Source organism: Sus scrofa, chromosome 6 (assembly GCF_000003025.6).
Source record: "Sus scrofa isolate TJ Tabasco breed Duroc chromosome 6, Sscrofa11.1, whole genome shotgun sequence".
NCBI lineage: Eukaryota > Metazoa > Chordata > Mammalia > Artiodactyla > Suidae > Sus > Sus scrofa.
This window is the reverse complement of record NC_010448.4, coordinates 156,762,738-156,785,515: the sequence shown is the minus strand read 5'-3', so window position 1 is coordinate 156,785,515 and position 22,778 is coordinate 156,762,738. Positions and strand designations below refer to the sequence as shown.

General features: G+C 41.5%; 2 long non-coding RNA genes across 3 annotated transcripts in view; one reads left to right on the top strand and one right to left on the bottom strand.

Moving 5' to 3' along the window:
- Positions 1-22,778, top strand: part of LOC102158888 — a 277,481-nt gene that overhangs the window by 91,820 nt on the left and 162,883 nt on the right. For both annotated transcript variants that reach the window (XR_002345486.1, XR_002345485.1), the window contains exon 2: positions 21,530-21,662. This is a non-coding gene — a long non-coding RNA (uncharacterized LOC102158888). The remainder of the gene's footprint in view (positions 1-21,529; positions 21,663-22,778) is intronic.
- The window catches only part of LOC102159014, a 43,631-nt gene continuing 39,733 nt past the window's right edge, over positions 18,881-22,778 (bottom strand). The window contains exon 3 of the long non-coding RNA XR_002345487.1: positions 18,881-21,832. This is a non-coding gene — a long non-coding RNA (uncharacterized LOC102159014). The remainder of the gene's footprint in view (positions 21,833-22,778) is intronic.

Genomic DNA, 22,778 nt, shown 5'->3' with positions numbered 1-22,778 from the left:
TATTCTGCTGGACACAGTGCCCACATGATTTTCTCAGCTCAACCTTGCAGTTGAGAAGTGTTGCAGGAATAATATATAATGTCAGTTATAACAAACATAATTTTATGCATTAGTAAAAATTTGGTACCAATCCTGTAAAATGTGTGTGACATACCTATTGTCACTTGAGAACCACTGACTTGGTGTATTTAACAATTGGTATTTTTACCACCATTTTTGCTAATCAGAATAACTTTCAGAGGTTACAAGATGAGGCTTTCAGGTGTTCCATTTTGATAATATTAAATTCAGCATTTAACATTCTTGTCTGGCTAATTGTATTACTTTCTCCACCGTGTTCCCAAGTGAACGACACACATGATAACAGAATAAGAGAGAAAATAATTTTAATAAGCAATTGCCTAAGTATCATATTCTCTAATGCAGGATACTTTGTGCATGGAGTCTTTGCCTAACCTACTCAGATGAACTCGTCTGAATGACCTGCAATTTCACTCTTCTACCACTTATCATACTTGTGTTTCGTTATTTCAGTGAGATCCCCAGGAGCTGTTAGACCATGGATCATGCATGTCTTACTTGTTCATTGTTCTATCCTAACATAATTCTAGCAACTACCTATCATAGATCTATAATTTATTGACTATGAACTAGGACAAGAGACCTAGATGTCTAAGATGCTATTCAATTTATATGACCCAAAGCCTCAGTTCACTCATTCATTGTTCAGCCATTCAATAACTATTTGTTTGAGGATGTGCTGTGTGCCAGGACTGTGATAACTATTTTCCATCCAATGTTTCATTTAGTCCCTTAACATCCCTGCAAAGTAGGGATTATTATTATCCCAATTTGACAGATGAGTAAACTGGGGCTAGGGTATGCAGAGCTCATATCCAGATTTAAATATGTTTGAGTCACAAAGTAATATTTTACAAAAAGATAATTTGGGCTAAAAGAAAGAATGTGGTGGACTGTGGGTAGCTGACATTACTTTGGAAGATCTGAGTGGCTGGGATACAGCACCAGGAGGGACTTTTTTGCAAAAAGCAAAACTGGTATCTGTCAGTTAAAAGCTCCAAATTTCAAGGAAAAAAATGTAATTTTTTTTTTTTGTGTGTGTGTGAGAATAACTGTCCAATAGGGAGTAGCCAGCTTTAAGCGCTTTGAGCCGCTTGTGTTGTTATTCTGGAACAAACCCAGTGCTAAGGTGTAAATGCCACTTGTTACTATGATGCCCAACCTGCTTTTAAGAGTCCATAGTCTTGCGTCCACACTGGGGCCAGGGGCAGGATTAGCTCAGATACACTGGGAGGCATGGAGGAGAAGACTGTCAGCTATGGGCAAGCCTCGGCTTAGAACTCCACTGTGTGGATTACAAGGAGAAGTATGAGCTCCTTGGGAGGTCTACCAAGGCTACACTTTAAATGATGATTATGAGAAAATGGAAATTGCACATTTCCTCATAATTATCATTTACTTTTTAAAAAATTGAAGTGTTGTTGATTTACAATATTTTGTTGGTTTCAGGTACATTTTTACTGCTTAAGAGGGTGGTCCAAGTTCCTATGGAGTCATGGAGATAGGAGTTTATTTTGAGAAATCTGGATGTAGTTAGAGAAGAGTCTAGGAAAAGGTAGGAGAGTTCAAGGTGAAAAGGAGAGAAGGGCACTCCAGGCACAGGGAATGGCATGTGAAGAAACCAAGTTGCCTAAATAGCTTGGAGGGTGTATCTGTACAAAATTCTAGTAGCTTAGTTGAGAGAAAGGTTAGCATAGAGTTGCTTGAGCAATGACTTGAACGAGTGGGCATCAGATCTTGAAGAGCCTTGATAGACCCCCCAAGGAGCTCAGACTTCTCCTTGTAATCCGCACAGTGGAGTTCTAAGCCGAGGCTTGCCCATAGCTGACAGTCTTCTCCTCCATGCCTCCCAGTGTATCTGAGCTAATCCTGCCTCTGGCCCCAGTGTGGAAAATGTGTTAATTAATGATGAAAACCATTCTGCTCTTCAGGCCTGTAAAGGCTTCCTGGGAGCACTTTGCAGAAGGAAGTCCTGGTTGTTGCTGTCAACAGTTCCTGTAACTCCTGTAGTAATAGGATCCTGGTCTGGGGTGGTTTCCCCTCTCCAGGGTGTGCCTGCCTCAGCGTCACTCCGAAAACAAAGTCACTGGGGGCTGCTACTCCACCACTCCACTGTGCACAGATCCGTCCTGGCCTGGAACCCATCAGAGATACGGGGAATTAGATGTGTCAGGCAGAGGGGGGCGAGGCCTTGAGGTCTGGGACAGTATCCATGCGGCTTTTTGCATCTCAGCGGTATTTGCAGAGAAAGAATTTTTTTTTTAAGGGCCTCACCCGAAGCATATGGAATTTCTCAGGCTAGGAGTTGAATTGGAGATGTAGCTGCTGGCTTACACCACAGCACAGCAACACAGGATCCAAGCTGCGTCCACAACCTACATGGCAGCTCAGCAATGACAGATCCCTGATCCACTGAATGAGTATCCTTATGGATACTAGTTGGATTTGTTTCTATGGAGCCACAACAGGAATTCCTGAAAAAGAAATCTTTTTCCAAAGGAGTGAGGAAACAGCTCCCTGCATCCCGACCTATTCCCCACCTGCCACAGGTCATTCTCAAATTTATCTCTGTTTATGACTTTGAACTTACGTTATAGGCTTTTTTTTTTTAAGCTATAGTTCCAATGAAATTATGCTAATGTGATATAAGTCCTCTTTTGGCTGACTTTTTCAAACATTCAGCAATAGGCCAAGTCTGCAGATGGAAAGGGAAGGGGAAGAAGGTCCAGATGTTGGGGCCTGCATTGAGGGGTACATGAGGACTGCAATGTGATTTATGTGGATAGGCATTTCAGTCCTATTTAGCTGGGTAAATTAAATCTTAGCAAGGAACCTCAGAGGTTAGGAAACCTTTCTGTCCCATGCCCCCCCAAGCACTCTGCACACCCCCGCTAATGAGTGACTGTGATTCTTGATCTTCATGTAGGTACCCAACTCGCAGACCCACTTTATTGTCCTCTGACCTGCTGGTGACCCAGGAAGGCTGACATTTACAGATCACATGAACCAGGCTCTCTTAACCTCTGGCTTTCAGTTGGTTTTGGCCAGTGGGAGGCACTGGCATGAACTCAGAGTAGAAAGGGAGAGAGACTGGGTGCTTTATTCCCAACTCCTCTTCTCCCCTGCCCAGCCATGTCTGGAGAAGCCATGTTCCCCACTAAGCCTGTAGCTCCTTCAGGTCAGGCGTCTCCCTTGGCTCCTCATTCTCTGAGCTCATGTAATAGTGTCTCCTCCCTATGTCCCTCAGGTTTGGAGTGCCTTCATGTCTTGTTGTGCCTGGTTCCCTGAACCCTGCCTACACCTTCCAAGGAGGCCTTTTATTAAGCTGGGTTAAAGCCATCTGAGTGTATATCTTGTGTCCTGCTGGCCTCAAGGGACAATGTGGCCAAGCCTACTCATTTTATTTCCCCAGGGTCTTTCTCTTCTTTTTCCCCACAAATGCTTCTCTCTCTCTCTCTCTCTCTCATTCTTTCTCTTTTTTTTCCCCTAGGTTGGATTTGTGTGCCAACCTCCTTTCTTCCTGCCTCCAGTCTGGCCAGCTCCCTCCCATCCTTACGCCACAGTCAGACAGTTTCTTAAATTGCACAGGCAAGCACACTACTTTCCAAGTTATAATCTTTTCATGGCTCTTCCCTTCTTTTCAGACCAAAGCCAAATTCTCTGCCTGCTTACCAAGCCCTCCATGGTGTGGCCTCAGCCAGCCTTGCCTGACATGCGCTGCTTCCTTTCAAGGGCTCTATGCTCCAGCCATGGGGAAGCACTGGCTTCTTTCCATGCCTGTCCAGCATGCTTCCACTGTCCCAGGAACATGTTTGTACAAGTAATATGTATTGGACATTAACTATGCACTGAGCACCAGGCTAAATTTTTTTTTAAATGGATAATTCTGTTTAGTTCTCAAGACAACCCTATGTGGCATATAATAGTATGGTCTCTGTTTTACAGATGATGAGTCTGGGGACAAATCTGGGAGGGAACTTGCAATGGTTACTTAGCTGGAGATTCGTGGAGTCAGATTTTGAATCCAGGCAGCTCAGCTCCAGAGGGCAGTACTATTGTCAGTGGGAGTGTGGGTCCCAGCTCACAGGTCACTTCCACTGAGACATTTCTCTTCTGCCTTCAGCTGAAGCCATTCCTACCTCTGGGTTTCTACAAGATTTTGTTCCTCAGGAGTTTTCGTCGTGGTGCAGCAGAAATGAATCTGACCAGGAACCATGAGGTTGTGTGTTTGATCCCTGGCCTTTCTCAATGAATTAAGGATCTGGCATTGCCGTGAGCTGGGGGTAGGTTGCAGACGTGGCTCAGATCTGGCGTTGTGTGGCTGTGGTTTAGGCTGGCGGCTACAGCTCCGATTCAGCTCTTAGCCTGGGAAACTCCATATGCAGGTATGGCCCTAAAAGACAAAAAAAAAAAGGAAAAAAGGAAAATATTTTGTTCCTCAACTCAGTCCAATTTGCTGGAGTTGGCGGTGTCCATGCCTGTGGATGTAACCCCTAGCAGGGGCTGATGTTTTTGATCAGGACAAAGACGTGATCTGATTTTCAAAACAGAAGCTGCCTCACTGGCTGCTTTGTGGAAAGTACATTATTTCAACTCCGAATTTCTAGACCTCCAACTTTGCTTGGGGTGCCTGCCCTTAATCAGCTGGTAAGGGGTAATAGACATAGTGACAAGAACAGTGACCCTACATAACTAAAGCAATTAGGTACCAGCAATTTCAACCATGTGTTTTATTTTTATCTTACTATAATATAGTAAATTTTCTAGTTATTGAACATGTCCTAATTGCCTGGCTCTGAGTAAGGATCTTTATACATTTAACTTCTAGGGATGTTATGAAAACTAAATAAGAGAATTATTTTTATTTTTTCCACCTGGGAAAGGAAGATAATGATACCTGGAGAGGCCGAATGATCATGTACCTGGCAAGTGGAACCAAAATTCAAACTTCAATCTGTTTCCTCATCTGCCTGTGTTCTTTCTACTCTGCTTCATCAACCCCCGACCCCTCATCATGGTGCAAACACCAGGCCATGGCTCTACCACTTTCATTACCGTAATATGGAGGCATCAGAGCAGAGAGACTGCTAACATTGATGTGAGAAAAATAATTTGCTTCATTCTTGCAACAATGCTGTGAGAGCAACATTGCTGTAATTTTCTCTGTGAGCATCCTCATTTTACAAATATGGATCATGAGGCTTAGAGAGGTGAGGTGGCTTGCACGAATCACAGATGCAGGATTGGAACTTGGTTCTGTCTGACTCCAGAGCCCAGGCTCCTTTCTCTATACCAGTGTTATCCAATAGAAAGTTCAGCAGTGACGGAAATATTGAGCTACTGAGCACTTGAAATGTGGCCATTGCAACAGAGGAACTGCATTTTAACTTTACATAATTTTAATTAACTTGAAGTAACCTCATGTGGCTACTAGCTACCATAGTAGACACCTTAAATTACGTTATACATATTAAGACAAAGACTCAACTACATACTACTTCTACCTCTCTCTTTGTCTCCCTCCCATCCCTCTCCTTGTCCTTATTTTTGTTACTGGCCAAGGACCAGCCATGCAGAAGGCAATGAGTGGATCAGGAGGAGGGGCAGAGTAAGGATGATCAACCTCTGTGCCTGCTCTGGCTTCTGTTCAAGGTGGAGAAATTAGACATGTGCATAAATAACTGAAATACAAAGTTGAAGGTTTAATGTTCTGAGTGCCCTAAGAGAAGAGCAGATAAGAGGCAAGGGGATGAGAAGGTTCACTCTGTCTCCTTATAGGGCTGTTGGGGAAGTGTGAGATAACTGATGTAAATATGCCTTAATGGCAATGGGCTTCATGAACTGTCAAGTACTCTGTAGACACAAGCCGTCAAAAACAACATTGTCTTAACCTTGTGAGTTGATAATATTCCAAGGGCCTGCGTCTGTGATCTCATTTGATCTTTGCAAGCCCACTTGAGGTGTGCAGGATCCCATCTCTTTTCTGAGATGTGGAAAGGGGTGCTCAGAAAGGGTAATAAGCACCAGACTAAGGACAGACAGCTGGTTGGGACAGAGCCTGGGGTGTGTCTCCAGGTTTTCTGACTCTGAAATGAGGAATCCTTGCAACCCCTTTGTGGCTCTTGGAAGATTTTGTGTCATTATTGTCCACCCACCCTTATTACTGGCACTAGCAGATCACCTAGGGAAATAATTCCTGAGCTTTAGGCAATTCTGCTGAAGCTGGCTAGGATGTGCTCTGGCTAAACACTGGACCCAGGGCAGGACTTTTGGATGCACCAAGGCTTTTGTCATAACAGAGGATGTGCCAGAGAATGAGATCAGTGGTGAGGCCATCCTGATGTGGCCACAGAACCAGGTTCCATAGCCCTGTAAGTTGTCCAATGCACAGGCTTCAGAGGGACCCATCAGCTGTCCTGGCATTTATTCCTGAAGGATCTCAGCCCAATCATAAAAAAAGATGCCTTCCAATCTTTCATCTTGATCTCTGTACAAGTGGGAAGATTGAGACCCAGAAAAGGGGAAAGAATTTTTATAGCTAAGAGTGAGTTAACTCCCACTTCTGTTGTGTGGACTATATTTCTTGACTCCCAAACATGCCTGCAAGCAAACCAGGCTAGGTCTTTCTTCAGGGTTTGCTTTGACAGTTTAACACAAAAGAAAACCATGTACAAACAATTGTGTAACTGCTTTGTTGATATCTTCACAAGATAACTGCCTGGTGCCTGTCCATGGACCGAGAGCATCAGAGTTTGGAGGTTCATCCATTAAAGCCCCTGGATTACAGAGGGAGTGACTGAAACCCAGCTTGTCTAGTGACTTGCTCAGGTCACATTTCAAGGTGGTATCTTAAAGGAGAGATCTATGTCAACTTCTGGTGCCAGGAACACACAGCTTGAAAGGCTTTGAGGGGATGGCACATCCCTTTGGTACAGTCTCTACTCCAATGAATGGTTCTATTGGGTGTCGCATACAGGGAACCATTGTCCCTACTTCATTATGAACTTCCCAGAGGCTTTGAAGCAGACACAGCTCAGATCCCCTCTTCAAAGCCCAGTTTTAATTCTGTTTCTTTCAGGAAGACATTGTGAAGTTTTCTAGCATCAATTCCTTTCTTTATTTCCCTCTTTACATTTTTATTTTCTGTTTCATTTTACTTTGATGTTCTACTGGATACATAACTCCAAGGAAAGGGATTAGCATGTTTTGAACACCTGCTCTTGGTCAGGATTTGCATGCTTATCTCATTTAAGCCTCTCAACAACCCATGAAGAGGATGTCATTACCCCTTTCTCGGAAGGCAGGGTGCTAAGTCTCAGAGAGGAGAGGTAGCTTGCTTAAGACCACACAGTGCATACCTCATTAATTTAGTCAGTAAAATTTTATTGCACACCTGCCCTGCTGTGTACCAGGCACTATTCTAGGGGGAGTGGGGCCCTTTATCTCATGGAAAGATTATGCACTGATGCAAGATGCAAAAAAATCCCCAAACAAAACAAAACAAACCCCTCCCCCAACAAATGAATCTACCTAAAGCTTCATTGGATGGAGTTGGTTATTGTTTCTGAAAATATCTCACAATTTCACTAATTTGGCTCCTGCTTCTTCATCAGGAAATCTCTTTCTAACTTGAAGTATTCAGCTCCACACACCTATAGGGCCCATTTTCACTAGGAAACTTCTTCTGAGACCTCAAACTAGATCATAAGAGCTAACATTTATTGAGTCCTTACATTGTGTCACACAGTGTTCTAAGCTCCTTATGTGGTCATCCTTTCTTGTCCTCACAGCAAGCCAGTGAGGTCAGTACTCTTAATATCTAACTTTACATACAAGGAGCCAGGCAGACTGAGACTCAGAAAGGCTAAACTTGTCCCTTATTGTCCCCTTATTAGGTGTTTCTAATAAGTGGTACAGCTGAGATTAGAACCTGGGCAGGCTGTCTCCAGAGCCCATGTACTTAAGTATCCTCTATCCTGCATCAGACAGAACTCCTTCCATTTCTGAGCTGTGTTGAAAGATGCTGAATGAGCCAGGCTGGTTTTGAGGGGGATGCCATACAAATGGTAAGCAATGGTTCAGGTCTGAGCTCAAACTCAAGCAATTATGTCATCTCTCTGGACTCATGATGTTCAAATCGCACTAGAAGACTCAACTATTCACCATACAAGATCACCTGTACATATAAGAATCCTCCAGCATAACCCCTGAGATTTGTAGATGTTCAATAAATGATGAATCTGAATCTAGATAGAGTAAATATGATAATCCCTTTCTCTCTGTCCACACCCTGATTTTCCAACCAATTAGATTCCCTTGGTTGTTTCTGTCACTGCACCATGCCACCTTAGAAAAATAGTGTATTTTTTCCTTGTTCTTGATCTGATTCCTTTACACATAAACTTCACACAAGCTGGATCATATCTTCCTTGCCACTGTAAACAGAGTAGCTTGCATAGCATATAACTTAAAACAAGGCATTGATAATTGCTTAATGAATGAAAAGTTCCAAATGGGAAAAGCCCTTTACATTGAAGACTTGCCTTCCTGGCCACATGGCCACAGCCAGTTGTCCTAATCTGAGTCACGTGTCCACCCCGGCCCAATTAATCTATTTCTCCAAGGAATTTGGAATTGGAATTTAGAGATGGAATCAGTTGGCTATGGGAGATAAAAAAAAATAAAATAAAAACAAAAAACTTCTGTGAACTTTGGGGCTTCTTCAGGTACTCTGGCTGTGAGACAAATTACCTTAGTGGTATATGACAACCATTTAGTATATTCATAGATTATGGGGGCCTGTTGTTCAGGCAGGGCACAGTGGGAACAACTTGTATCTGTTATACCATGTTTGGCATCTTAGAAGATTTAGAGGGGTAGGGGAGGGCTGGAATCATCCCAAGCTTCACTCATTCACATGTCTGGTGGTTGATGCTGGCTGTCTCTGGGGGCCTCAGTTCCTCTCTGTACGGTGTCTCATCACATGGGTTAGTTTGGGCTCCCGCACAGCCTGGTAAGTAGGTTCCAAGAGTGTCCCTAGAGAGAGCACCAAGTGGATGTCATATTGCCTTTTATGACTTAGCCCCAGAATGAACACAACATCATTCATTCTATTCATCAAGGCACTCACAAAGCCCAGCCTGGCTTTAACAGGAGGAGAAAGAGATTTTTCCTCTTAATGGGGAGTGGCCAGTTTCTGGAAGAACATGTAGGATTGAAATGTTGCAGTTGTCAATTTGGAAAACACGGTCTGCCACAGGTCCTGAGGCAGCCATTTAGGAAGCAGCCGTGATACGTTATGTTCGAGAAAAGTCACAGATGGATTATAGGGAAAGGGTGGTTAAATGGAGAAAGCCAAGGAGTGTAGAAAGGAAATCTCATTTGGCCAGAAAGAGGCAGAATGTTATAGATTGGATTTCCCCAAGGAGATACTCAGAATTTGGGGTGCACCCTGTTGATTAGGGATCAACACCCATAAAAAAAAAGCAGGAGCAGGCAATATTAGGTAGAGGAGAAGCTGAACTATGATAGAGTTCCAACAAAGCTCAGCCAGCACTATAGTTGGGTGTTCTGGAGTAAATTTTTCCCATCAGAATTGTCCCTCGTCGACTGGACCTTTATATGCTGCCTTGCTTAATCGTGGGCTACTCTAGTAAGGGCATGACCTTGAGGGAGACTGGCCTCGTAGCTAAGGTGGACCCTGAGGGAGCTGATAGTTGGAAGCTGTCTGCTGATGGCACCCCCTTGAGCTGGGCAGTAAGTTATTCCTAGAAGTGGGATTTGTGTGATATGTCTCTGTGTCTACCACAAGGGAGGGAAGCCTTTCCAGTTCTCATGTGTTCTGGTTGTCCTGCAAGTGGGTTTCATAAAATATCCTGGTGTATTTACAATTCATCACTCTTCCATTAAGTTGACTGGGTTTCCATGTCTTGCAATTCAATATACCAGCCTAAGGCTCTAGGTCTCAGTTTCTCTATCTGCAAAGCAAGGGGGTTGGATGGGCCTCCCTGTTTTGGAATCCTGTGATTCTTATCCACTGGGCTGCCGGCTTTTATACAGCTGGCCCTGCAGTAAGTGGAATACAGCTCGCTTGTTGCTGAGAGCTTCTTATCAGATACAGACCCAGACAGACGCAGTCTGGCTTAGCCGTTCATGTGATTTATTCACCCTGCTCAGAAGAAAGCGCCAGGTGATATCTGAGCTGTGGCAGCAATCAGCTGGCTCCCAACACATTCCAGGTATAAAAATAGAATTATTGAGCCTTGGTGCTCCTTCGGAACAGATTTCAGAGTCTAGGAACACAGAGGTGGCCTGGAAAATGTTGGGAAACTCAGTTCCTACCTCTGAGCCTCCGTTTCCTCACTTGGCATGTACAGCAGTGCTAATGGAAGCCAACTGTTGAGGGCACTAAGAATGTGGATGTTGGACAGTTCCAGAAATCAGATTTCCATCCAAAAAATCCTCCAGAATGGCTGAGAAGTATAAGTTTGAACAACCATGCATTATTGGAGTTGCACAAACCTAGATTTAAATTATAGAAACTTAGTCTCTCTGAGTATGTTTCCTCACTAGTGTATCTAAAACCTATCTCATAGGCTTATTTGGAACACTTGAAAAATAATGTGTTATAAAGCATTTAGTACAAGGAATATTCTTTCCATTTGCAAATTTCATTGGAGTGTAGTTGACTTACAATGCATTAGTTTCAGGTGTGCAGCAAGAAACAGTTCATATGCATATATCCATTCTTTTTTCCCATATAGGTTATTATAGAGTATTGAATAGTTTTCCCTGCACTATGTTAGTTATCCATTTTAATGTTAGTTATCTATTTTATATCCAGTAGTGGGTAGATGTTAACCCCAACCTCCCAATTTATCCTTGCTCCCTATGGTTTTCCCTTTGGTGACCATGAGTTTAACTTTAAAATCTGTGAGTTTGTTTCTATTTTATAAATAAGACCTTTTTTTTTTTCTTTTTAGGGCTGCACCCATGGCATATGGAGGTTCCCAGGCTAGGGGTCTAATTGGAGTTACAGCTGCCAGCCCACATCATAGCCACAGCAATGCAGGATCCTAAACCCACTGAGTGAGGACAGAGATTGAACCCACAACCTCATGGTTCCTAGTTGGATTTGTTTCCGCTGTGCCACAATGGGAACTCCTATAAATAAGTTCTTTTATATCATTTTTTATTATATGCCACATATAAGAGTTATCATGTGATATTTATCTTTCTCTGTCTGGTTTAACCTTCACTTACTGTGAAAATCTCTAGGTCCATCCATGTTGTTGCAAATACAATTATTTCATTCTTTTTTATGGCCAAGTAATATTCATTGTGTGTGTGTGTGTGTGTGTGTGTGTGTGTGTGTGTGTATCACATCTTCTTTATCCATTCCTCTGTTGATGGACATTTAGGTTGCTTCCATGTCTTGGTTATTATAAATAGTTCTGCAACAAACATTGGGGTGTATGTATCTTTTTGAATTATGGTTTTCTCCAGATATATGTCTAGGAGTAGATTTGCTGAATCATATGATAGCCCTATACTTAACTTTTTAAAGAACTTACAGACTATTCTCCATAATGGTTGCACCAATTTATATCCCCACCACCAGTGTAGGAGGGTTTCCCTTACTCCACTCCATCTCTAGCATTTATTGTTTGTAGATTTTTTGATCATGGCAATTCTGACTGGCATGAGGTGATACCTCTATCATTAGTGTCGAAGGGGAATATAGACTTTCCTTTTCTTCTTTTTCTTTCTTAAGTTACAGGTGTTCAATAGAGTGATTCACAATCTTTAAATGTTATACTCCATTTATAGTTATTAAAAGATATTGCTATGTTCCCTGTGTTGTACAGTGTATCTTTATAGCTTATTTTATCTCTAATAGTCTGTACCTCTTAGTCCCCCACCCTTATATTTCTCTTCCTCCCTCTCCTCTTCCCACTGGTAACAATTTTTTTCTCTATATCTGTGAGTCTGCTTCTTCTTTGTCATATTTACCAGTTTTTTTTTGTATTTTTTAGACTTTACATATAAGTGATATCATACAATGTTTGTCTGACTTTTTGCACATAGCATAATGCTTTCCAAGTCCATCCATGTTGCTGCAAATAGTAAATTTCCTTCTTTTTTATGGCCGAGTAGTATTTCTTTGTGTGTGTGTGTGTGTGTATAATGCATATAATATATATATCTCATCTTTATTAATTCATCTATTGGTCTTCTATAGGCTGCTTAGGTTGCTTCTATGCTTCAAAATTGTAAATAAAGCTGCTATAAACATGTGGGTACATGTATCTTTTCAAATTAGAACTTCTCTCTCTCTTTTTGAAAAAACAAATTAGATATATATCCAAGTAGAATTGCTGGGTCATATAGTAGTTTTATTTTTAGTATTTTGGAGAAATTTTGATAATTTATTCCACAGTGAATGTACCAATTTACATTCTCACTAATAGTGTATGAGAGTTCCCTTTTCTCCATATCTTTTCCAACATTTGTTGTTTGTGTTCTTTTTGTTGATAGCCATCCTGACAGGTGTGAGGTTATATCATGGTTTTTTATTTGCATGTCCCTAATGATTAGCAGTGTGGAACATCTTTTCATGTGCCTGATGGCCACTGAATTTCCTCTTTGGAAAAATGTCTATTTATTACTTCTGTCCATTTTTTAAATTGAGTTGTTTGTGACTCTATCACCTAAAATAAAGAAAATAAAAGCAAAGTCTTTTTAGGGCCATATCTGTAGCATATGGAAGTTTCAGGCTGGGGTCAAATTGGAGCTGTACCTGCCAGCCTACACCATAGCCACATTAATGCCAGATCTAAGCCACATCTGCCTACTACCTCACAGCTTGTGGCAATGCCAAATCCTTAACCCTCTGAGTGAGGCCAGGGATTGAACCCGCATCCTTATGCCTACTAATTGGGCTCTTTCTTGCTGAGCCACAATGGGAACACCAGGTTGTATCTGATGTTGAGTTATATGAACTGTTTATATTTGTTGGGTATTAATATCTTATCTGTCATATAATTTCCAAATATTTTCTTGCATTTGGTAAGTGATCTTTTTGTTTTATTTATGGTTTCTTTTGCTGTGCAAAAGCTTTTTAAGTTTAATTAGATTCCAGTTGTTTATTTTTGCTTTTATTTTCTTTATTTTAGGTGACAGAGCCACAAAATATTGCAGGGATTTATGTCAAAGAGTATTCTGCCTATATTTTCCTCTAGGAATTTTATAGTATCCATTCTTACATTTAGGCATTTAATCTGTTTTGAGTTAATTTTTGTATGTTGTGTTAGAGAATGTCCTAATTTCACTTTTTTACACATTACTGTCCAGTTTTCCCAGCACCCCTTATTGAAGAGATTGTCTTTTTTCATTGTATGTTCTTGCCTCCTTTGTTGTGGATTAATTGACCATAAGTACATGAGTTTGTTTCTTGGCTCTCTATCCCAACTCATTGATCTATGTATCTGTTTGGGAGACAATACCATGCTGTTCTGATGACTGTAACTTTGTAGTATAATCTAAAACCAGAGACTGTGATTCCTCCAGCTTTGTTCTTCTTTCTCAAGATTGTTTTGGCTATTGGAGTCCTTTGTGTTTCTGTACAATTTTTAAAATTATTTGTTATCGTTTTTTTAAAAATGCCATTGGAATTTTGATAGGAATTGCATTGACTCTGTAGATTGCCTTGGTTAGTATGGTCATTTTGACAAAATTGACTCTTCAAATCCAAGAGCGTAGTCTATCTTTTCATCTGTTTGTGTCATCTTCAATTTCTTTCATCTACATCTTAAAGTTTTTGGAGTACAGGTCTTTTGCTTCCTTAGGTAGATTTATTCTTAAGTATTTTATTCTTTTTGATGCAGTGATAAATGGGATTGTTTCCTTAATTTCTCTTTCTTATAGTTTGTTTTTTGTATCTATAAATGCAACAGATTTCTGTATATTAATTTTGTGTACTGCAGCTTTACTGAATTTATTGATGAGTTCTAGTAGTTTTATTTTGGCATCTTTAGGATTTTCTACTTGCAATATCATGTCATCTTCAAATAGCAAAATTTTTAACTTTTCCTTTCCAACTTCATCTCCTTTTATTTCTTTTTCTTGTCTGATTGCTGTGACTAGTTCTTTCAAAGCTGTGTTGAATAAAAATGGTGAGAGTGGGCATCTTTGTCTTGTTCCTGATCTTAGAGGAAATGCTTTGAGCTTTTCCCTGTTGAGAATGATGTTAGCTGTAGGTTTTTTATATATGGCCTTTATTAAATTGAGGTAAGTTCCCTCTACCCCCACTTTCTGCAGTTTTTATCATAAATGGATGTTGTATTTTATCAAAAGATTTTCTGTATCTATTGAGATGATTACATGGTTTTTATTCTTCAGTTCATTAATGTGGTATATCACATTGATTGATTTGCAGATATTGAAAAAATTCTGCATCCGTGGAATAAATTCCACTTGATCTTTGTATATGATCCTTTTAACATATTGTTGGATTAGGCTTGCTAGAATTTTGTGAAGGACTTTTGCATCTATGTTCATCAGTGGAACTGGCCTATAATTTTTCTTTTTTGTGATATATTTGTCTGGTTTTGGTATCAGGGTGATAGTAGCCTCTAGAAAGTTTGGAAGTTTTCCTTCATTGGCAGTTTATTGGAATAATTTGAGAAGTATAAGTGTTAACTCTTCTCTAAATGGTTGGTAATATTCACCTGGAAGGCCATGTGAATGAAATTTTGTTCATTGGGAGTGTTTAAATTATTGATTCAATTTCATTACTGGTAATTGGTCTGTTCATATTTTCTGTTTCTTCTTTGTTCAGTCTTGGGGGATTGTATCTTTTTAAGAATTTGTCCATTACTTCTAGGTTTTTTTTTTTTTTTTTTGGCATGTAGTTATTCATAGAAATTTTCATTTATTGAGCCCTGACTCTGTTCCAGGCAATGTGATAGGTGCAAGGAAGGGAAAGAATATTCAAAGAATATCTGTATAGTAGGAAAAACAAATTATTGTTCTAAGGCAAATTCTGTCACATTCCATCTAAGTGACCTTATACAAGTCATTTCAGTTGTGTGGGTATCAGTTTCCTATAAAGTAGAGATAAGTCTACTTTGTTCATAGCATTGGGTTGATGACTATATGAGATGATGGGTGGTAAGTTACCTGGCGTAACTGCCATTTGTTGAGTGCCTCCTATGACACCATGAGCTGAGACCCAACCTATTGAGCTTCACTTTTCCATGGGCTATTCAAAAGAGGAGACTCCTAATCACCGTGAAACTTCAGAGAATTTGCTCAACCTCTATAGATATTTGACTGCTTTATATTTTATGGGACATGCTAAGGCAGAAGTTTGAGATAATAGTAGACCAGAATCCAGGAAACAATAGGCTCAAGACCATGCTTTGCCATGTTGAGGTTCAGAAAAGTTAAAGTGCCCCATAATTATAATGTCTTCATTTATTAGGGGGTGGGAATGAGATTGGGAATCAGGCTCCCAGGGCTTATGGTACTGACTCTGCTCTTATTGTGGAATCTGATGGTGAGCCTCAGTTGGAGGCCTCAGTTTCCTCATTTGTACAATGGCTGTAGGCTATACCTGTCCTAGGGGTGTTATGGAATCCCCATGGCGGTGTTGTTAACCTCTTTAGTACGGTGCATGTCTTAGAGTAGGTGATTAATAAACATTCTATTATTGACTAATTTTTATAACTCAAAAGCAACCTAGGAGGTATATAATCAGAACGGAGCTATGAAATTGTGAGAGAGTCCTGCTCAGAGAGTTAATTTACTGTGTTGCTTTACATTTGCCACCTAAGAGCCTGACCCATAGGAAATGCTCAATATATATTGGTCCTACTCCCCTCCAGACAAAAGTCACTTTCAATCCAGGCATTATTTTTGAAGAGCTTTTATTTTCTTTCTTTTCTTTTTTCTTTTTCAGTTTTAGTTTGATTTTTTTTCTCCCAAGAAGCTTGAATACTCTCCTTGAGCCTGAAGATTATTTTTCCTGACTGGGACTCTTCAGGCCAGTTGTCCTCTCCGGAAAGTCATAAGGGAAGCGAGATGCATTTGCTGAGGTTGTCAATGGTCTTGAGTCAGGCCTGTGGTCGCAGGTGCCGTGTCACTTGGCCCCATCACTCTAGGCCACTCATGGCTTTGTGGTTCCTTCTGTGATGTATGTAAAAGGAATGAGTGAGTCGCTTGCACCGACACACCCACACTCACATGCACTTGTGTAAGTTCCCAATGACTCACATCCTCTCCTAATGACAGTTGATGACCATGGAAAGCTGGATGGCTCCAGGGAGGAGGATCCAGTCAAGTGCATCTCTCAGTTCCCAGAGTGGCCCCGTGGTTGCAGTGACTCACTGCTGGAATGGCAGCGAGGAAGAGCAAGAGGACACCACGGTCAGCCTGGTTCCTGCCATGATCTTGAAAGTTATGGAGCATGAAGACGAATCACATTTCTGGGCTTTTGAGAGAGTTATGAAACTCTCTAAATTTATATTAGGCTCTTGGGGATCAGTCATCTCAGGGAGAGATGTTATTTCGTTATGAAAACCTACGTTGGAATTATAATAGCTCATCATGCTGTGCCTTTGTGTGCTCCCCAGTCCACAGTGATCATCTGGCAGAGGCTTCCAGTTCAGTTGCAGAATTATTTCCCAGCCTGGACTCTTTCCAGTCTACAAACAAGTGTTTAATCATCCTCAACCTGCTTAAAAAGGTGCTAATAATTTCCAAGCACCTCTTGGGGGACCTCCATGGGCCTGCCCTAAATTTTCGCAGTTAAACCCCTGCACTCCTCCACGGACACACATTCACATTGTTCTTACTTCTCCAAGTGTAAAAGCCTCTTGTTGTTTAAATGATTCATCCAGGACCTCATGGTGGCAGAGCCAGAAACCAAACCCTGGTTTGTGATTCCTGAACCTATTATCTTCCTGCTACTGCACATAGGCCAGAGTTGTGGTCCGTCCTCCCACGATCCCTGCAGTCTTCAGTGTCAGACACCTTCAGGCTCTCTATTAACCGTGGTGTCATCACATAGTCACCCATGGTGTGGACACCCAAACACAACTTACTGCAATGAAAGGAAAATGTGGTGAAGGGTGTGATATTAGGCAGGACTCAAGTTTTCTCACTCATGAAGTGAGGTGCTTTGTCAGATAATCTCTTGGCCCCATTCCTACTTAAATGCTTGAGAGAAGCAGTTCTCAGCACAGACTACATGTTCAAATCTCCTGGGAGAACCCTTCAAAAACACCACTGCCCAGGCTTCCTTTGAGATCCTTTGGTTTAGTTGGTCTGGAGTGAATCTCAGACTAAATATTTCCTAGGAGTTTGACAGTGATTCTAATGGGAAGGCCGACTTGAAAATTCCATGTCTAGAGTTCCCTGACCCTTCCACTCCTGCATTTTTTTGCTAAAAATCATTGATTCATGGTGTAGGCCAAAAACTTGAAGGTCAGCTTTGTTCTCTCTACTCTCACATCCAATCTAACAAGTCATTCTGTTTCCAGTATTTGCTCCAATCTTCCCAGTTCTCTCTCTCCTCTAACTAAGAAGTCACCATTATCTTGCACCTGCACTGTTGAAATAGCCAGTCTGGCAAATCCTGGGGGTTGTCAGTCATCATTATCTGTGTCTGTCTCCTTGTTCTTAATGGAAACTTGATTTTTTTTTTTGTCTTTTGTCTTTTGTCTTTTGTCTTTTTTGTTGTTGTTGTTGTTGTTGCTATTTCTTGGGCCGCTCCCGCGGCATATGGAGGTTCCCAGGCTAGGGGTCCAATCGGAGCTGTAGCCACCGGTCTACACCAGAGCCACAGCAACGCGGGATCCGAGCCGCGTCTGCAACCTACACCACAGCTCACGGCAACGCCGGATCGTTAACCCACTGAGTGAGGACAGGGACCGAACCCGCAACCTCATGGTTCCTAGTCGGATTCCTTAACCACTGCGCCACGACGGGAACTCCTGGAAACTTGATTTTGTGCTAGAATTCGTTTCTCACCCCACATGGCTAAGAGGGATCTACTGCTAACCCCAGTTTGGGTGGATCCTAACCAGATTGGTCTGGGCATGATGTACCTCTGGCAAATGTTTTTGTCTCAGATTGGGCTTATGACTTTAGTGGCTTAATTAAACTGAAGTGAAGGGAAGGATTTGTAATTCTTTCTGGGGGCCAGTGGGATCTTCTTCTTCCCTGTTGGATATAAACAAGGAAGCACAGAGATCAGGTTGTCCCTAGCAACCATCCTGTAATTATGAAGGGAAACAGCCTAGGGATGAGGTGGATTGGAAATATAAGTATGTAGATATAAACATATATCTAATATATCTAAATCCATGTTTATATAACCTGTCATTCTAAGGCTGTTTTCCTTCCTAGTATAGATTATTAGGTTATATACACAGTATGTGTTATCACATTACATATATGTTATACATATAACTATATATATAAAACTATATATAACTACATATATAAAATGATATGTATATATACATATATATATAGTGTGGGGGGGAGTCGTGGGGGAACATATCAGGCATGTAATAAATATGTGAAGAATCATGAATGAATGGCCTCATTATCTGATTGGAATCAAGTCAGCCTGGGTCCCAGTGTACCCTAAAACATAGGTTCCACACTTTTTCTGTAAAGGGACAGTGTGTATATATTTTAGGCTTTGAGGGCCATATGATTTCTGTTGTAATTGCTCAGTTCTGTGAGTGTAGAGCAAAACAAAATGCAAAAGAATGAACCCAGCTATTTTCTAGTAAAATTTTATTTATAAAAACAGGCAGTAGGCCCAATTTGGCCCACCAGCTATATTTTGCAGACCTGTAATACAGGGGAAAAAAGAAAAAGTTAGACCAGATAAGGAATGACAAATATTTGGCCTGCCTGGAGAACCTCTGGCTCCCACGACAGATATCACTAATCAATTAAGCCCTGCTTTCATGGTGAACCTGCATTTGCTCTCACACACCTCAACCCAGCACAGTTAATCAATTAAAGTTGGTGTGCTGACTGCAACCTGTGTGCCATCCTTGCCAGGATAATACTCTTCATTCCTTGCAAAGCCCTGAGGTTGGGAGCTCCCAGGCCTGGGTTTTCTACTTGGGTTTTCTACTTATGTTCTGTGTGACATTATTCCAGTTATTTTGTCTCCCAGGGTCTCGTTTATTTCTAATGTTGGGAGTTTTGTTGACAGGAACTTGAGAGATTACCTAGGCAAAGATTCCATTTAAAAGAAAAAAAAAAAAAAAAAAAAAAAAGCCCTGGCTGATTTTATTCTCTCTCTGTTTGCTGTGTGGTCAATTAAGCAAGGGAAAATAATTTAAGCCAGTTGTGATAATAGAGCTTTAGAAGTTGGGCTCATATTTTTTCCTTTCTACCTCGCTGAATTATTAAGGGCAAATCGTGGCTTTAGTGGCAGAGAGTGGCTGACACCCCATTCCAGAATGCCACCTTTCCTCCCACTGTGCCACTTGTCAAGTTTTCCAAATATGCCCCTTTCACCTTCCATTTCAACATTCTTTTTCTTTGGAGGCTCCTGACATGTTTAATTCCTTGGCTAAGCCCTCTCCCCCGTCCAAATGTCGCCACCCTTGTCATACAATTTATTTTCTACACGCATACAAAATCAAGCCTGAACATTTTTCTCTACTGTGAACTCTTGAGAAATAGCCTTTGGAGCAGCCATCCATCACAGTGGCAATAATACTCGGAGAGTAAATTCTTTTTTATTTTGTTTAGTATTTCCCATTCTAGATCAGATTTCATCAAGTGCAGCCTGTGTCAGCAGAAAAATGCCCCTTCATTGGATATGTAGCTATCCTATCAATCAATCAAGGAAAGGGGAAAAGAAATGATTTGAAGCACCTACTATGTGCCAGCCATGGTGCTAAAGGAGGGTGATTAGTCTCTATTATGCTGATGAGACAATGGGCTCAGAGAAGTCAGATGATAGAGAGGGGATATTGGAGTGGGTTTTCAGACTCCTGGTTATAGAAGTCAGAGATCTGATGATACAGATATAGAACCAACTGTGTGTGTGTGTATACATTTCCTTATATCTATCTACTGTCAATTTATCTAGAGATTAATTTTAAGTAAGTGATTATTGGGGCTGGCAGGCTGGACATTCACGTAAATGTTGCTGTAGCAGTCTTGAGTCTCAAAGCCTCAGGGCAGGTCAGCCGACTGGAAATTCAGGCAGAGTTTCCATGTTATAGTCTTGAGGCAGAATTCCTGTTTCTCTGGGAAACCTTGATTTTTGCACCTCAGGCTCTTGGCTGATTGGATGAGGCCCCTTACACGAAAGAGGATGATGTGCTTTATTTAAGTCAACTGATTATAAATGTTTATCATATCTACAAAAGACCTTCATAGCAACATCTAAACTACAGTTTGACCAAACCACTGGGCACCACCTCTGAGCCTATTGACCCATAAAACTAAGCATCACACTAATCTACTCTTCTTTCTGTTTCCCCTCTTTTTTTCAGACTTTGGCAAACTCTGAAAGAGAGCTTTCTTAAGTTTTCTTAGATTCAGTTGATGATGTACAGTCCATGCAAGGGCCAGCCTAGAGTCTGGAACTTGGTAGACTCTGATCGAATGAATGTGGCAGATATGACCCTTCTACAAGCATTTTTATTTAGGATTTGTGGTTAGGATCTTGCTTAAAGGGCTTTACTGGCTCTTTTGTGCTCTTAGGAAAAAGTCTGAATGTCCCAATATTGCTTCTAAGTCCCTTCATTGTGGGGTTCCCTGTCTACTTATGCAGCCTCCCCATGGCCACTTTTCTGCACACTCAGTGTTCCAGCTGCCATCACTTGATTTGTCATTTTTAATGACCAGCGCTATTTTTTTTTTTTATCCCTATGCTTTCTTATACACCTTTTTCTAATAGGAACACACTTTTCCCATATGTGTGCTGCCTGTTCTCTCATGAGTAACTCTGAGATGATCCCTTAAGTCTCGGCTGAATTACCATTTGCTTGAGAACCTTCCCAAGTCCTCAGTGGGAATCTGGTCTGCATGTGTACTTAGCTGACCAGAGAGCTTATCACACTGCCTGCCTGGTTAGCTGGGATTTTGATGAAGGCACAATTGATTCTCATTTCCTTGAGCCTCCAGAGCACAGAGTAATGTCTGACACATGGTGGATATTTAATAAATATTTGTTCAATATTGAGTGAAAGAGAAAAATGCAACCTTTGATATGCTTTGTCTTCTTTTCAGTGTTTATAAGGTTGGTTTTTCTACCCCCAAGTAAATTACTGTCTGAACATCCCTCCAAACACCCGTCATGATATCGTAAATGTTCCTTATGAGGAACAATTAAAGAAGCCAAGAGGTGACCAGCTCTTCTCAGTGGAATTCCTGTCAACCACACAATATGCTCTCTTCTTAGGAGCTCGATCTGGTGAGTTGGCCTGGGCCCAGGTCATGAAGGATGAGTTTAGCGGTTGGATGGAAACATGGAATCATTGCCCCGGTGGGCTTGCCCTGAGGCTGCTCCAGGAGAAGTGACGGGAGGATGACAGGTACGCACGTTGAAAATTACTTCGAGGTGGTCTCAGCCCCATTTACTGTCCCCAAGAGTCCTCTCCAGAGTTTGATGTGGACACATTAGAAGCACACATGAAGACAATGATGTATATGTGTTTAGTCTGAACTGGTCCAGCATGGCTGCGTCACCGTGGAGCACAGCTGCCTGGGAAAGAGAAGAAAGATGGGGGTGTTAATCATTGTGGCAGGCACGTTCTTCCTCCCTCGGCCCATCTGCCAAGGCTGTAGGGCTGGTCACCACTGAAGGCGCTTTCATTCACTCTTCTCTAAAACTGACATAGGTGGCTTCTGCATGGGAAGACCTTAAGGAATTCAATTCAAGTCCATTTACTTCAATGCTTCAGGAATATTTATGTTTAGCTTGTTTAGGAACACCTTTGGAGGCACTGAACCATGCATTAGGAACACAGCCATGAGCAAGGAGGTGTAGACCCTGCCCTCAGGGAACTTATCTATTCTGTGCAGAGTCTGTGCTCGGCAAAGAGAATGCAGAAATGGACACCACTCCCCATGTACCCCACAGGGACTGCACCTGGCTGACCATTAATTCCACACCTGGCACTCAGCAGGGTATTATATATCTGCTCCCACAACATTCCTTTAAAGTAGGTATTATTCTGATCATACAGGTGAGGAAGCAGCCTCAGGGTCTCCCTGGGAGACTTTGCCAGCTTAAGGTCAGGAAACAGTAGAAAACATTAAAACTAAGGCCAACCTTGGACCATAAAGCCAAGCCAGTTCCTCCTCACTGTGCCCTGCTTCTAGTATCAGAAGCATCCCCTTGAATCTGATTGGTTATTTATTTATTTAAGTGTTATAGGAGTTGTGCATATAAGATGCAAAGTGGGGAGCATTTGGGCCAGGCTTGAAAGAATATGTAGAAATCTATCATGAGGAAAATGTGGGGAAGTATTCTAGGCATGGACACAGGGCTGCATCTGGAATGTTGCATGGCTGCTGGGGGCGTGAGGAGGTGGTCTGCAAGGATGGGAAGGGAATGAGCCCTCTAAGAGGGAGTTAGGCCAGTTGTGAAGAGGAGTCTTCACTGCTTCCTTAGGGGATGGAAGCTATCAGCTATGTTTAAGCAATAA